At 41.4% G+C, this 15231-nt stretch overlaps 1 long non-coding RNA gene across 1 annotated transcript in view; it reads left to right on the top strand.

Annotated features, from left to right (window-relative positions):
• The first annotated feature begins 13910 nt into the window (after positions 1-13910).
• The window catches only part of LOC138514323 (uncharacterized), a 69391-nt gene continuing 68070 nt past the window's right edge, over positions 13911-15231 (top strand). Inside the window, exon 1 of the long non-coding RNA XR_011281911.1 lies at positions 13911-13994. This is a non-coding gene — a long non-coding RNA (uncharacterized lncRNA). The remainder of the gene's footprint in view (positions 13995-15231) is intronic.

Here is a 15231-nt window from a genome sequence, read left to right as displayed (position 1 = left end):
CGCCCCCTTGCCATTATGGATGAGCCACCAGGCTCTGACTGGCCTGTAGGGCAATGCCCGTACCAAAAATACAAAATGCTGGTGTGGGCCAGTCAACATGGGCTACCTTTGTGGCCAATGTGGGCCAGTTTGTTGAGTTACTTCACTATGCAGTTAGTAATTTTGACCATTGTTGCTGAATAAATATTCTATAAATATCATAATGTACTTACATTTGAACACAAAGCACCCCCTTGGGTACTATTCAAACAGTCTGTTAATGAATAACCATTGACAACTGCGGGGCACTTTCTCATTGGTGCCTAAAACAGTGTCATGCTTCAACCCGACCATGTGAGCCGCCCCTGCCCATTTCTCCCAATCTAATAAAACATGTTATTTATTTCGTTATTTTACATTTCATGCTGGGCTCTTGCGCATCCCTCCCCGCCCCCGCGCCCCACAGTTTGAATACCACTGTACTAATTGGCGCCAAGATTCCAGCCTACTGGAATGGCTGAGGAATTTGTAATATGTTCACATTTATTTTTCCTGCATCACTTTGCTAAGCTGTTTAGTTGTCCACCAAAATGTACCCCCTTTGAATTTCCAATCTGTGTACGTGAATAGATTGTATGAACTACAAGTCACTGCAAAATAAGTGTAATTGAGGAAGTGCATTAAATGTGGATTTGTACATGCGATTTCCATTGTGCCAGTTCCATGTACTTGACTGCACAGACTTGACCCAAAGCGTGCTTTGAGTTTATATATTAGCAGACTGGCAAAGTTAAGACAAACTGACCAATTATTTGTGGGATAGACGGGTCACAAGCTAGGCCTATCCATCACCAAGCAAACAATTTCAAGGTGGATCATTCTAACTATTATAGAATGTTACAAATTGGCAGGTAGAGACCCTACAGACCATCTGAGGGCTCATTCATCCCGGGGTATTGCAGCTTCGTCAGGCAAAGTGGACTTCCAGAAAAAAACATTTGTGCAGCTTGCAAGGTTCTATAGCTTGGATTCCACCACTTGCCAAGAAACCAAATTCGGGAAGGCAGTATTGCATTCTGTGTATACTTTTTACTCCCTCCTCCTACATACATTATTGCTTTGGGAGTCCATCAAAGATAAGGAATAAGTGGGAGGACACAATCCATTCAAAGAATAAGTTACTTACCCCTGGTAACATTCTTTCTACTGGATGTTCCCCCACGTATTCCTTATCGCCCCTCCCATCCGTCCCCACAGTAAACTTCCATTGTAATTGCATTCTGCGCACCCTCAAGGGTAGTAGCCGTTCCAACCTGCACAAAACCTAACTTTTCTAAACAGAACTGGGCAACAGACGCTTTGTTCCACCACCCCCACATATTGAAAAGAGTGGCACAAAGCTTCTGGTGCTGCTGCACAAACCGAGAAGAGCCGCGCAAAGTTTGATGTGCTACTGCACAGACAGAAAAGCAACATACGCTTCTCACGCTGTCCTGCGAACCCCGCACAAATTGAAAAGAGCCGCCCGAAGTTTCAAGTGCTGCTGCACGAAACATAACACAAATCGAAAAGAGCAGAGTGAAGTTCTTATGCCGCTGTACAAACCTAGCACAAATCTAAAGCTGTGTGACGAAGTTTCTGGTGTGGCTACGCAAACCTAGAAAGAATAGAAACAAAAACTGCAAAAACGTTGTCGTGCCGCTGGGCGAACCTAGCACATATCGAAAAACCTGTGCAAAGTTTCTCATGCTGAAGTGTGAAACTAGAACAGATCGAAAAAAAGGCCTCAACAAAGTTTCTCAAGACACATTAAACCAGCAGGGCTTGGGGAAAACCATGCAAAGTTTCTCATGTTGCTGCGCGAAGCTAGCATGGGTAGAAAAAGAACTTCACAAAGTTTCTCATCTCGTTGGCCAAAACTAGCACGGATCGCAAAAGACCTGTGCAAAGTTTCTTGTGTCCCAATGTGAACTTTGCACAAATCAAAACCCAACGCAAAGTTTCTTGTGGCACTGCGTGAAACTAGCACGGTTCGGAAAAACCCACAGAATGTTTCTTGTGTCGCTGTATGAAACTAGCATGGATGGAAACAAGACCCTTGCAAAGTTTCTTATCTTGATAAATGAAACCAACATGGAAACAAAACACCATGCTGCGTGCAAAACTGCACAAAACCGGGTGATATTTTAGTTGCAGCGGAACCATATTGCTGATTTTGCGCAAGGGGCAGAAGCAGAATCCAGTGCGAATTCCGCACCTTTTGCTTCGTGGGTGGAAATTTCGCCCACTCCTACTCGTGGTCATTCACAAATTCATCTCCACCGTGTGGAGGAGAATGGTGCTAGCAATCGAGCTCTTTCCTGCACTTTTTTGCCAGTCATCAGAATGATACCTCAGCTAATTTATTAAGTATGAATTTTGTTTGCCAACGTACAATCCAGTAATGCAGTTTTGTAGGCTGTTCATCAATCCGTCATGCACCATGTCATACCGGCAGAGTTGGTCTGACCTATTGGGAACATTGTAGTTATACGGAAGGGCAGGGTACCTTGAAACATTTCACTAACCAGGATAGAGAGCGGTTCCTAAAAGAAATTACCAACTGCAAGAGCAGTAAGGTAGTTTACTTCATTGAATGCCCATGCAAAAAAGGATATGTCAGCCAGACAATGAAAGCGGTTCACATACGTATTTCAGAACACAGGCCGAGAATACGGCAGTGGTCGAAGTGGGCGAGAGCTGCTGGGAGCAGTGCTTCTATACTTTTTGTATTTACGTTTTGCTGTTCCTATACTTTTATTTTAAAAAGAAACAGGAGGAATGGTTTCATTTTAAAATAAAAGTGTAGGAAGCAGTTGTAATTTGCACTTGAGTGCACTGCACTGCACTGCACTGAATGTTCCCTTAAACAATAGGCGCATTTGTTTAGGGGTTTGTATTGTGCATGAGAGGGGGCGTGGCAATAGGATTTGTTCCATTCATTCTTTTCATACACTTCGACCACTGGAATATGGTGCAAAACTCTTATTCTGGTGGGTTCTGGAAACTGACCATGAGCTCTAATCTGCAACAACTACTGCTATAAAAGGATGCTAGGTGGATATATCGCCTGAAATCTCACATTTCTGGTCTAAATGAAGACTTCTTACCTCCGTTTGCAACACAAGATCTGTACAACACTGAATCTACAATACCTTCCGTTAAGGTTTTATCATTGCCTTCGATATATATGTGCACCAAATCAGACATATGACATACCTGCAGCCCTGGGACGCTCTATCTACCAGATCATTCCTAGTGTAGAAGACATTTTCCAATATTTTCCCCAATATTTAAAACTTCTAGCTGGGCTTGATCAATTTTAACATTGATTACATCACATTATACAGCCCTTTATTATGAGTGACACCCCTTTCCCCATCTGCGTAGCGCAGGCCATGGTGACACTATAATGTCATTAGGCTGCGTGCAGCACCGTGGTGTCACACTGGTACAAATATTTGCGTTTTCTTAAACGGGACAAACAACCTCAATCTCTTCGTAGTCCGAGAAGTTATTCAGAATCCTCTGACACCATTATAGAGGAGCAAGTGGATGCATTCTCCCTAGTTAACGCCTCCTCACCCCCACCCTATTGGAATGACAGACTAGGAGCCACAATTGGGAACCCATGCACAAAGTTATGTGACATGTCCATACCACGTCGACTATATGAAAAACAATATAAACCCAGGCAGCCATTCAGAAGATACCCTCATGTTGAAAAAATTGAGGAAAGCTACCAAGAAGGATGCCCCTTCCCAAGTTGCCGGAATGCAGCCATGAATAAAATGGTGCGCGACATGGATGTACGTTCAACAAAGTCTAATAACTGCAAAAGAATGTCTCAAAGACGATATATGAACCCATGTTGAAACGATGTGAACATACTTAATAATGACAATGTAATTGGAATACTAAGATAACATGTACTCCATGATGCAGTATTTATGAATACAAAGAAGAATGAAATGTTCACTGGTCAATAACTGTAAATAGACTGAAAATCAAGGTTGAAAGAATACAGAGAAGCTTGCATATGAGAGGTATTCAACATTTTGGACTACCATCAGAACACGAAGGAACACGGCTCATGTCAATAAACCCAACTACCTCAAAATACGAGCCTAGAGTTTTTAACATCGAAAGATGATGAAAAAGCTGTTTTCCTTGCAAAACAGGGGAGTACAACTGGCTTTGAACCAAGGATGCTATTTCGAGAGATGAAGGAAAAGCATTAAGGGAGTCTACAAGCAGTCCATGCGCAAGTACATATTTCCTAAAGATTAGGAGGAACAAGAACATTTACTGATGCCAAATATTAGACAATGAAAAGGCATAAAGTCAATATGGGATAGAGTGAAAAAGTCTCTAAAGGCCAAGAGGCACCCAGCAAAAATTGAATCAAATGATGTTAAAAGCACTGTCGATATGAAAAATGTCATGATCTTGTAACACGTGACGAAGAGCTTGCAAACAAGGGCTATTAATTAGGCATGGAGTTACGGCAGCGGTGTACCTACACCTGCTTGAATGTCCCGGATTGGCAAGGTCAGTCTTCATACAGATGACACTGGCATGAGGCCTACCAATGAGGGAGGGTGTCCTAATTGGGAAACAATAGGGAAAGCTGACGTACCTCCAACCACCTGTGTTTCGTTTCTATGTATGTGCTGCTAACAAGCCGAATGTGCAAGGTTGGATGTGGGTTGCCAACCAATTAGAACCGCCTGTAAGGCATGGATGCTTAGTCAGCGTAAAGGGGAAGATGTAACGCCTTCAGCTCCTCTTTCCCTTTCTGAGAAGAAAGACGTAGAGAATAAAGAGGAGAGATTTTACCCTTTAAAAGAATTGAAAGCAGCAGCATGGTTTATTAATCTATCATACGAACACCCCACCTATACTAGTGAAGAGACAGAAGAAGAGAGTAAGAGTAGAGAATTTAAATATATACAGACACGCAATGAAAGTAAACAGTAATATGAGAAAAAGGATAGACAGAGATAGAAGAAGAGGCAGAAGAAGAGGCAGAGAGACAAAGGAGAATAACAGATTCAGCTAAGGGTACGACAATAGTACGGAATGAATGGATGGGAGGACAGATAGTACTCAAATCAAATAACAAAAGTCATTAGTGGAGTTCGAGAAAGAGAGGAAAGGGAAGAACAAGACAAAAAAGCAAAAGAGAAGGAAGAAGAAAGGTTAAATAAACAAGAGAGAGACAAGGAATGTAAACAAAGGACAGAGCGAAGAAAGCACAAGGCGAAAAGAGAGAAGGAGAGGTTAGAAGAAGAGAAACGAAAAGAAGTAGAAGCCCAAAGATTGAAAGCACGTAGTTTATAAAAAAGGGGAGAGGAAGAGGAATTAAGGGAAATGAGTAGAAGGGATGAAGAAATTAACAGAAGCAAGGGATTTAAAAATGATGAGATTGAATATTTATGCCGTAGAATCATGATACCCATAGAAACCCAAGAGCGAACTGAAGAAGAGAGAGGGTCACAACCATCTTGTGAAGGGTGGCGAGGACCATTGGATATGCTAACATGGAGAGAAGAAGACACAGAGAGCATAGGAACAAGAATGGGGAGACTATATAGACAAATGAGGGATACAGAAGGGTATAGAACGCAAGAGGGCGAACAAGGAGCATCCTTTAGTGGAACAGGAGAAAGCTTAGATGATGTCAGAATAAACAATCATAGGATTATATCCTTATGTAAGTTAGATCTTGAGGATACGGAAGGGACAGCCACACGAGTTGGAGCATAAAGATGCCAGATGAGAAAAGGACACAAAATAAGGAGACGTGAGAGGAAGGCACATATGGATTTTCAAGAGAATCGAGCGTCGATAAAGAAGTAAAATGGTTAGATCTTGAGAACCCTATAAGAAAAACACCAGAACCAAAACCATATACTGAACAACCAAAAGTACAATCGCACAGTGCAGGTGGATGCGTCCCTGCCCTATGTGAGCAGACTAAGGGCTTTGCCAGGGAGAAAACAAGCAGGCAATGATAATGCTGCCTGGAAGACAAGGAGTGTGCATAGGTATGACAAAGGATCAGGGTTTTCACAGTTCCCACTATTAGTGAAAGGAGGGGGTCGACCACAATATATACCATGACCCAGAAGGATGAGAATAGTTTAAAATGCACACTGCCCAGTTTGACTTCCGGTGCGGGAAAATGGATTAAGGATTTGCCGTAAAGGATGTCAGGAATGACACTAGCTATAGGCGATATAAAAGGCCTATTATCAGCTATTCTGGAGAGGTCTGATGACATTTAGAAAAGAGCATGGTATCCAAAAGTAACTGTGCAAAACAGACTGCATGATGGGGTGCCATTCAATAACTGTAGAGCAGACCTATGGCTAGCACTTATAGTACAATATCCAGACACATCAGATATTGGGGCGGTAATGACTAGGAAAATGAGGGAAGATGAAGACCCCATTGCTTTTATTCAGGATATTCAGGATAGATGGAGTGTGGAAACGCACGAACCATGGGACAAAATGGTAGCGTTATTTTACCACATTATGTCAGGGACTGCCAGAACCAGTATAGAGGCAGTTAAAAAAACAGGTGGGAATGGAAGCAAAACCATGGCCGGAGATACAATTGGCAATCGTGCATTATTGCAGAATGCTGAAAGAGAAAAATAAGAAGACTACTGAGGGTAGAAAGCAAGAAGAGGCGAAGTTAGTGGAGAAAATAATATCAAAGTTTGCCATAGAAGGAGCAGTGTTGACAAATAATGAGGGAAGCATGGCACAAGTGATGCAAGTCCCACAGCAAAATAATATGGCCAGTGTTCAGGATCAGAACGGGTATAATTATATGCCAGGAGGCAGAGGGAATGGGCCTTGAGGAGGAGGATGAGGAGGATTTCAAAATCCTCAAGGAAGGGGAGGATTTAATGGTGGACAGTCATTAATATGTTGGAATTGTGGCAAGTTGGAGCACACTGCTAGAGTATGTGGCAGTAGAGCAGCCATGCCACAGCAGAATTGGCAATCTCCAAGAGGGGGGGGGCAGGATATGCTCCACAATATAACACAGATTCACAAGGATATTATGCCCAAGATCACACACTGAATCAGGCATATGCGCCACAACTACAGCAGTTCCAGCAAGTGCCAATACAGACACAAGTGCCACAACCACAGCAATTTCAACAAGTACCAATGCAAACACAATCATTACAGGGGCAGCAACAGCAGGTTATTCCTTTGGAATGAGAAGCAGCAGTGTACGAGAAGAAAGGGTGATGGTTCATGGGACAGACAATGAGGGAAGAGGATGGAGAACAGTGATAGCCCTCCATAAAGGATATAGACTGGCAGACCTTACAGATGAGGAACTATTTAGAGATGATTATTCATATGGTAAATTAGTATTCTTTATAAGTATTACTTATTGGATCAAAGTTGAGAGTATAGAGGTACCACAGAGAATGGTGTTGGTAAACATAAAGCCGCCATTTTTTCAGGAAGACATGGAAAAGTGCCAAGTATCTTATGGACCACAAGCCCATATGATGTGGGCCTATTAAAGGGAGTAGGAGCAGTGAAAATTAAGCTTAAACCAGGAGTTATTTTGCCTTGTGCAAAGCAGTATCCAATGTCCAGAGAAGCGGATGAGGGGATATTCGAAACTTTATCATCACTAATGAAACCAGGCATTAGTGCCATCAGCTTTGCCATGCAAAATGGCCGTGTACCCTATTGAGAAATCAAAAGGGGAGTCATGGAGGTTTAGCCAGGACTTTTGCCCTTTAAACCATATAGTCAAAGCAGAGTTTCCTTTAGTTCCAAACCCAGTGACAATATTGTGCAATATCCCATCAACAGTCAGGTATTTTACTGTTGTCGATTTGAAAACTTTTTTTGTTCTCAATTCCCTTACACGAAGACTCACAGGATCTGACTTCCTTTTCCTATAGAACAATTTTCCTGAAACATACTAGATTACCTCAGGGTTACTGTCCATCTCTAATAGAGTCCTTCAGATGGACTTAGGAAATGTTGAGCTTGAAAGCACCATAATTCAATGCAATGGATAACAACTTAGTGTGCAGTGAGACAGAAGAAAAATGTATAGAAAACTCTGTCAAATTTAGGACGATACTTGCAGAGAAAGGGTACAAAGTAAACAAAGAAAAATTACAGTATTTTCAAGAAGAAGTATTATACATAGGAGAGTTAATCTAGCATGAAGGGAAATGAGTGACACCTGAAAGAGCAGGAGCTATTATGGGAACCGTGCAGCCAAACAAGGTGAGACAAATGCAGCAATTTATAGGTCTATGCAATTACTGCAGGGCGTGAGTCTTTGCTTACAGTACATATATTCAGCCACTTTTAAAAGTGCTCAAAGAAGCACAGGTGGCCAAAACTTAATTGGTGCGGACAGAAGACATAACTGAAGGATTTAATGAATACAAAAATGCAATCGGCACAGCTCTTGTATTAGGGATTCCAAATTACACTGAAGAATTTTATTTATTTTCCCATTCAAATTGAGAAGCCATGACAGCAGTCCTTACACAGAAGATGACATTAGGACATGTTCATAAACCATTGGCTTCTTATAGTGGGATTCTAGAGGCAGTTATGAAAGGACACTATCCCTCTGAACAATCTTTGGTGGGTGCTACATTTGCCATAGAAAAGGCTTCAAGTATAACTATGTGGCGTTCTGTAACTCTATTTGCAGAGCATACATTATTTGCAATTCTAGAGAAGCCCAAGAGCATGTTGACTACTCAATGAACATTGGGGTATGAATTAATTATTTAAAACCATGTGATTAAAATTTTAAGGTGTAGTATAGTGAATCCAGCAACATTCATTTCCGAACCAGTGGGAGAAGATGATGATGTGCATGATTGTGTTACTTGCACTGAATGTTATAATGATATTCCCCATTTTAGGGAGAATGCTTTAGGAAGAGGGTTAGTGGTTTTCTTTGATAGTTCATCCAAAATTGATCAGCCTTCTGGGGTGAGACATTCGGGATCAGCAGTAGTAAGGGTGACCTGAGAGGGCACTGTTGAAGTTTTGAGGCTGAGGAAGTGACAGTGTTCTCTGACTCCGCCTATGTGACGTCAACAGTACACGCAGGCCTAGCACATTGGAAGAGGAGGGGCTTCCTCCACACAGACAGCACTCCAGTGCAACATGCGGGGCTATTAGACACACTCATTGAAGTCTTAAGCTTCCCAGCCACCAGAGCCATTGTGAAATGCGCAGCACATTAACAAATAACAGACTTAGGGCCTCATTATAACTCAAGCGGTCCGGAAATAACGGTGGCGGTAAACCCGCCGCCACCGTTGTTTCCGGACCGCCTGATCCCGACTCCTGCAGGCGGGAGGTGATGTTCCCACCAGGTCTGACCTGGTGGGTATAACACCGCCCGCCTGCAGGCGGACAAGGAAACACCGGCAGCATTACGAGATGCTGCCGGTGTTTCCATGATCCCCATTCCCATCGAGTCCCATAGGACTCGATGGGAATGGGGATTAACACGATTCCGCCTCCGTGATTCCCGGAAAACCGGGGTTGTAATGCCCTGGTAATTCCGGGAATCACGGAGGCGGAATGGTAATACGAGTCCGGCAGTAACCAGGTGGTTTTACCGCCGCGGTTACCGCCGGACTCGTAATGAGGCCCTTAATCTCTTGCGGGAATGAAGCCGCAAACATAGAGGCTAAACGTTCTGCATATTATTCAATTATGTATGAAGATGAGTTAAAACATTTGAAGAAAGCAAAAGGGCGATCGATGTTGGTTAAAGAAGGAGTTAAAATGATGCCCATTGCACAGTTAATTGTGATACAAGGACGAGCATCACAGGAAGAAAAGGAGTTATGGAAAAAGTGCGGGGTTGTTCTTTATCTCCCATTGAGGCAATTTGGAAGCAGGACAGCACAGGAAAGCCAGTTATGCATCTAGCATCATTGAGAGTAGCATTGGGGCATCTCCACTATGCCGTGCATGTGACTTGAGAGAGTCTAGCCGCTACTATATAAGAAGACCGGTTTGTCCCGAACCTCAGTGAGCATGTGGGATAGTTCATTGTAAACTATATTGTGTGCCAATAATTCACAGCAGGGTATACCCTGTGAACGGTGAAAGGAGTAATCCCCAGACCTAATGGCTCTTTCCAACATTTGCACATAGACTATGTGGATATGTTGCAAACATGTAATGCCTAACGACACATGATAGTTGTAGTGTGTGCCTTTTCCAGATCAATTGAATCAGGTCCATGGATTCATCCTGATGCTGCATGCACTGCAAAGTTTTTGGTCCCTGAGGTCTTTCCAAGGTGGGGTGTGTGCAAAGTTTTGCGATCCGATAATGGACGCATTTTGTGAATGAACTCTTTGAAAATATAGACTCACTTTTAGGCATTAAGGATTAGTTTGCTTCGGCCTATCCCCCGCAAGCCAACGGAATATGTGAGAGATTAAATGGACTTCTGAAGGAAAGGATAGCAAAGCTCAAATTAACATTAAAGAAAGGATGGCTACCTTGCCTACCCCTTGCATTATATGCACCGAGGAACCAACCTGGTTCAGAGCACCATTTAACACCCAATGAGCTGGTGACTGGACGGCGAATTAGAACTCCTCTCACCCCTGACAAGAGCAAATACAGATGCCCACAGTTTAGTAAGGGCACTAGGTGACGAAATGCACGATTATTTTAAAACAATGACTCAAAGTATCTCTTTTATTTCTCAACAGATCAAGCGTCAACAGGAGCGGTCAAATTTAAACAAAGAGCACACTTTGCCAATCAATTTGGAAAACGCATCAAAGGCACTGCCAGTATGTATAGGGGACCAAGTGTTAGTGCACCAATTTGTATGCACCTGGAGTAACCCTTGATTTGAAGGCCCACACAAGGTGGAGGACATAAGCCCTACTGCATTGAAGTTAAAAGGAATAAGGGCTTGGATCCACCTGTATGATATCAAACTCTATACAAGTGAAGCAATATTGACCTCTCTTGCACCCGTCCCCAGTGAAGCAAGTGTCCATAGTGAAGCAAGCAGTTCCAGCAAAGCAAGGCGCCTCAGTGAAGCAAGAGAACAAAGAATGATTACACGATCGATGGTCAAGAACTTGGATAAAGAAAGCAAAACACTTTTAGATTAGAATTGATTTATAGATTAATTCATATGGAGTAATCTTAAAACATCTTCCTTAGACTCGAATAGAGTAAATTATGAAATAATGAAAGAGGGAAAATAATATTTGAGCTTTTATGTTGCTAATTGCCCACACATACTTACCCGTTATTTTCTCTCATATACTTCAATCTTATCCAGCTTTAATATGAAGAACTACAAACATTGTGACTTTTTTGGAGATCCAAAGTATGGCCTCGTCATTTTAAGAATTGTTTTGGCACCCATTTTGCAGTTTTCGTTATAAATGTATGACTTACAGTTAAAACGATAAAAACTGATATATTATAACTAAAGTGGTGACAATGGAAATGTTCCAAGAGGTAACAGCTGTAGCTGAAAGAAAAAGATGGACCAAACGCAAAATAATGTATAGAATTTTCGGTGGCGTTCTGATTTTTACTATTCTCCTTATAACGTTGGCATTTACAAATATTAGAAACAGCAAGAAACAAGAAAATAAGACATCCCCTACCAGCGCCATTATTCCTATTTTCCAGATTAAGAGACTAAGAACCCCATTATGTTCTGATATTAATAAACCCTTTTTCCGAATAAAGAGAGATGGTGGGGAAGATAATGAAAGTTTCCACTCATATTTAGATAATTTATTTGGAAAATAATGTATGGTATCACATGAAAGAGGTGGGAGAGAGAACGTCAGAAGAAAGTTGCTGTGTCTGTTCCCTAATACCGTTTGCCATGAAAGCTGCAAGAACATTTATTGCAAGAGAAATGTCTTCACACAATACAAAATGTCTCAGTCATCTAGTAACCTGCACTATAAACTCATCCCTATAAGCATCTGATTTTGGACACTTTTTCTCTTCTAAAGTTCATTCTCTACGCCAGGATATTCTGTCCTCGCCCTCTTATAACTCTTCTCCTCTACTTTTTCCTACTCCCTCTAACTTCATCTCTAATTTTTTTGTTCCTGTCTCTGACTCTGATGTGGCACTTGTGTTGGCCAAAGCTCACCCTACTGCCGCCCCTTCTGATTCTATTCCTTCTTGCTTATTCCTAAAATCTTCCCCCTCTTTGTACCATTTCTTTTTTCTTTTTTCAAAATCTGTCTTTCTACCTCCATTTTTCCTTCTGCTTTCAAACATGCAGTTATTATTACTATTTTAAAAAACCTACGGCCAATCCTCTGCTTGTCTCAAACTGTCTTCCCATATCTCTCTTACCTTTTTTATCCAAGCTTCTGTAACGCCTTGTTTATTCACAAATCTCTGTTTGTTTCTGGACTATCTCTCCTTCTGCCCACTCAGTTTGGCTTTCGCCCCCGTCACTCCGCTGAGACAGCCTTCATTTCTGTGCTTAACTCTCTCCTCACAGCTCGCTATTCTAGACACTCCTCTGTACTTATTCTTCTTGAATTATCTGCAGCTTTTGACACTCTGGAACACTCTTTGCTTCTGGTCTCGCTCTCTTCTTTTGCTCTTCAGGGTTGTGTTTTATAGTGATTTTCTTTTTACTTATCTAAACAAACTTTCTCTGTCTCTTGGGGTGGTAACACTTCTGCACCTTCTCATCTTGATCACAGTGTCCCCCAAGGGTCGGTCCTGGGTCCTTTTCTATTTTCCTTATATACCTAATTTCTTGCTCCTATAATCCCTTCCCTTGGATTATCGCATCACTTCTTTGCTGATGATTCTCAGCTCTTTCTTTCTTTCTTTCTTTCTTTCTTTCTTTGTTTCTTTCTTTCTTTCTTTCTTTCTTTCTTTTGCTCTTTCTTTCTTTCTTTCTTTCTTTCTTTCTTTCTTTCTTTCTTTCTTTCTTTCTTTCTTTCTTTCTTTCTTTCTTTCTTTCTCGTTCTTCACCCCTGATATTCATCTCACTGTTTCAACATGTCTTTCTGCCATCAAATCTTGGATGGCCTCCCAATTCTTCACTTTAAATACAGGAAAGACTGAGGTCTTATTCTTTCCTGCTAACACTCTTCCCCCACATCTCCCACCTCTGTCTGTTTCTTTTCCACCCTCTATTCTATCTATCTCTCCCACTGCGCGTAACTGTGGTCTTTATTTTGATTCTAACCTTTCCTTTGCCTATCATATCTCTCTCACATCTTGCTCCTGTAGCTTTCACCTTTATAATATTCGTAGAGTTCGTCCGTTTCTCACCTTCCATGCTACGAAACGTCTCATCCCTTCACTAATCTTTTCTCGCTTATTCTATTTTTCTGTCACGCTTTTTGTTCTTCCTTGTTCACGTTTTGCTCCTCTCAAATCAATCTATCATTCTTCTATTCGCTTACTTTGTCTTTTCTCCTGTTGGGACTCAGTCTCTCCATCTCTTGTTTCTCTTGGTTGGTTACCCTTCCAGTCTCAACTTAAATTTCACTTTCTTTGTTTACTTTTTAAATCTCTTCTACAGGCTCACCCCTGACTATCTTGCTTCTCTTCTTTCCTTCTACACTCCATCTCGTTCTCTTTGCTCCTCCTGTCTTTTCAGGTTGAATGTCCCCTGCACCCCTTCTGCTCAATCCAGCTTTCGCTCTTTTCAGCTCCTTGCTCCTCTTCATTGGAACTTGCTCCCTTGGTCTCTCCGCTCCATTACTAGTTACTCTCTGTTCCGTTGTTCCCTGAAAACTCACCTGCTTCATTGTCCTTGATTGCTTGTTACCAGAAGTGTCTGAATGCTGACATCCAGTACCGACCATTACTCTGTACTGTTGTTGTTTTAGATGTAAAGCGATTTGGACAAAGGCGCTATATGAAGTACAATAAGAATACAAATACAAACTACTACGAGAGGCCAATTCGAAGGTAAGTGGGCAACTTTAAGATGGCAATCAAGACAGACTTTTCCATACAAAGATACATATGTAAAAACAAAAAGGATGGGGAGTGGATTAGGGTGGATAAACAAAAAATGTATGCTCCAAAATCCAGACAGAGTAAAACGAAAGATTAAACAAAGAGACTCGATTGATACGATTGACAGCATGAAGAGGACGAAAAGATCTGCCTTGTTTTCTGTGGTCGATAAGCCTCTCTCTTTGGTTCCCGCTTATCTAAAAATAACACCTGATATGAGTTTTGGATCATCTCTTCTTAGATTTCGTCTAAATCTACTTCCTACTCAAGAGATTTTGGCCTCTAGAGATAGAGAAGGGAAAATTGACCCATATTGTGATAAGTGTTCAATCAAGGTCTTCCAGTCGCTAAAGCATCTATTATCTAGCTGTCAGGGTACTTGGAATATGAGGGTCAGAAGATTTAGCAGGTTTGTCCATCAGTTAGCTTGGCTTGATTCTGATGCGTTCTGGGGGAGATTATCCTCCTGCCATGAGTCTGCTCTCTCTATGGAGCTTGTTAGAGCTCTAAGAGAAATTAATTTAAACGGTGATCCAGTCTCGCCTACGTATGAATTAACATCCTAGAAACAAGTGTCATTCTAGCCAAATCTGCTATGGAGGGTCCTTAATGGATCTTGGGTAATTAACCTGCTTTTTATATTGGAGAACTCTCTTCTGTGAAACTTGGATCTACAGTTTGATTGATTTGTCTGGGAGAACAGTCTGCTTCTTATTCTCTTTTTTTTCCTTAGTGTGTGTTCAGTTTATTATTCTATTTTTCTTTTTAAGATGAAGATTTTATTGATGTGGACCTTGTAAATTGTTTGAAGAATTTTATGTTAATTTATCTTTTGTATTGTTGTAAATGTGTTAAAAGTCAAATGTTGGCTATTGCACAATAAATTTAAAAAAATGTATATGCATCCCAATTTGGAGAGAAGATACAAATTATTGATATGAAGAGAATTAATTGCTCAGACATGACTGAAATATCAGGAGACAAAAGATTCCAAAATTGGTGCACTCCTAATGTGGTGAACTTTTGGAGACAGTGAATAATATTCTCAATTGAGTTTAAGGAGCGGGGAGGAAACTGAGATCTTGGCACAAGACCTCCACAAATAACAAACAAAGAAGGAGAAGATTCAAACTTTGAACCCTCCCATCCCCTGCACACTGTTATGTGTTGGATAAACCAACTACTA

The sequence above is a fragment of the Ambystoma mexicanum genome, chromosome 12, assembly GCF_040938575.1.
Source record: "Ambystoma mexicanum isolate Mex_15411 chromosome 12, UKY_AmexF1_1, whole genome shotgun sequence".
NCBI lineage: Eukaryota > Metazoa > Chordata > Amphibia > Caudata > Ambystomatidae > Ambystoma > Ambystoma mexicanum.
This window is presented reverse-complemented; position numbering and strand designations above follow the sequence as displayed.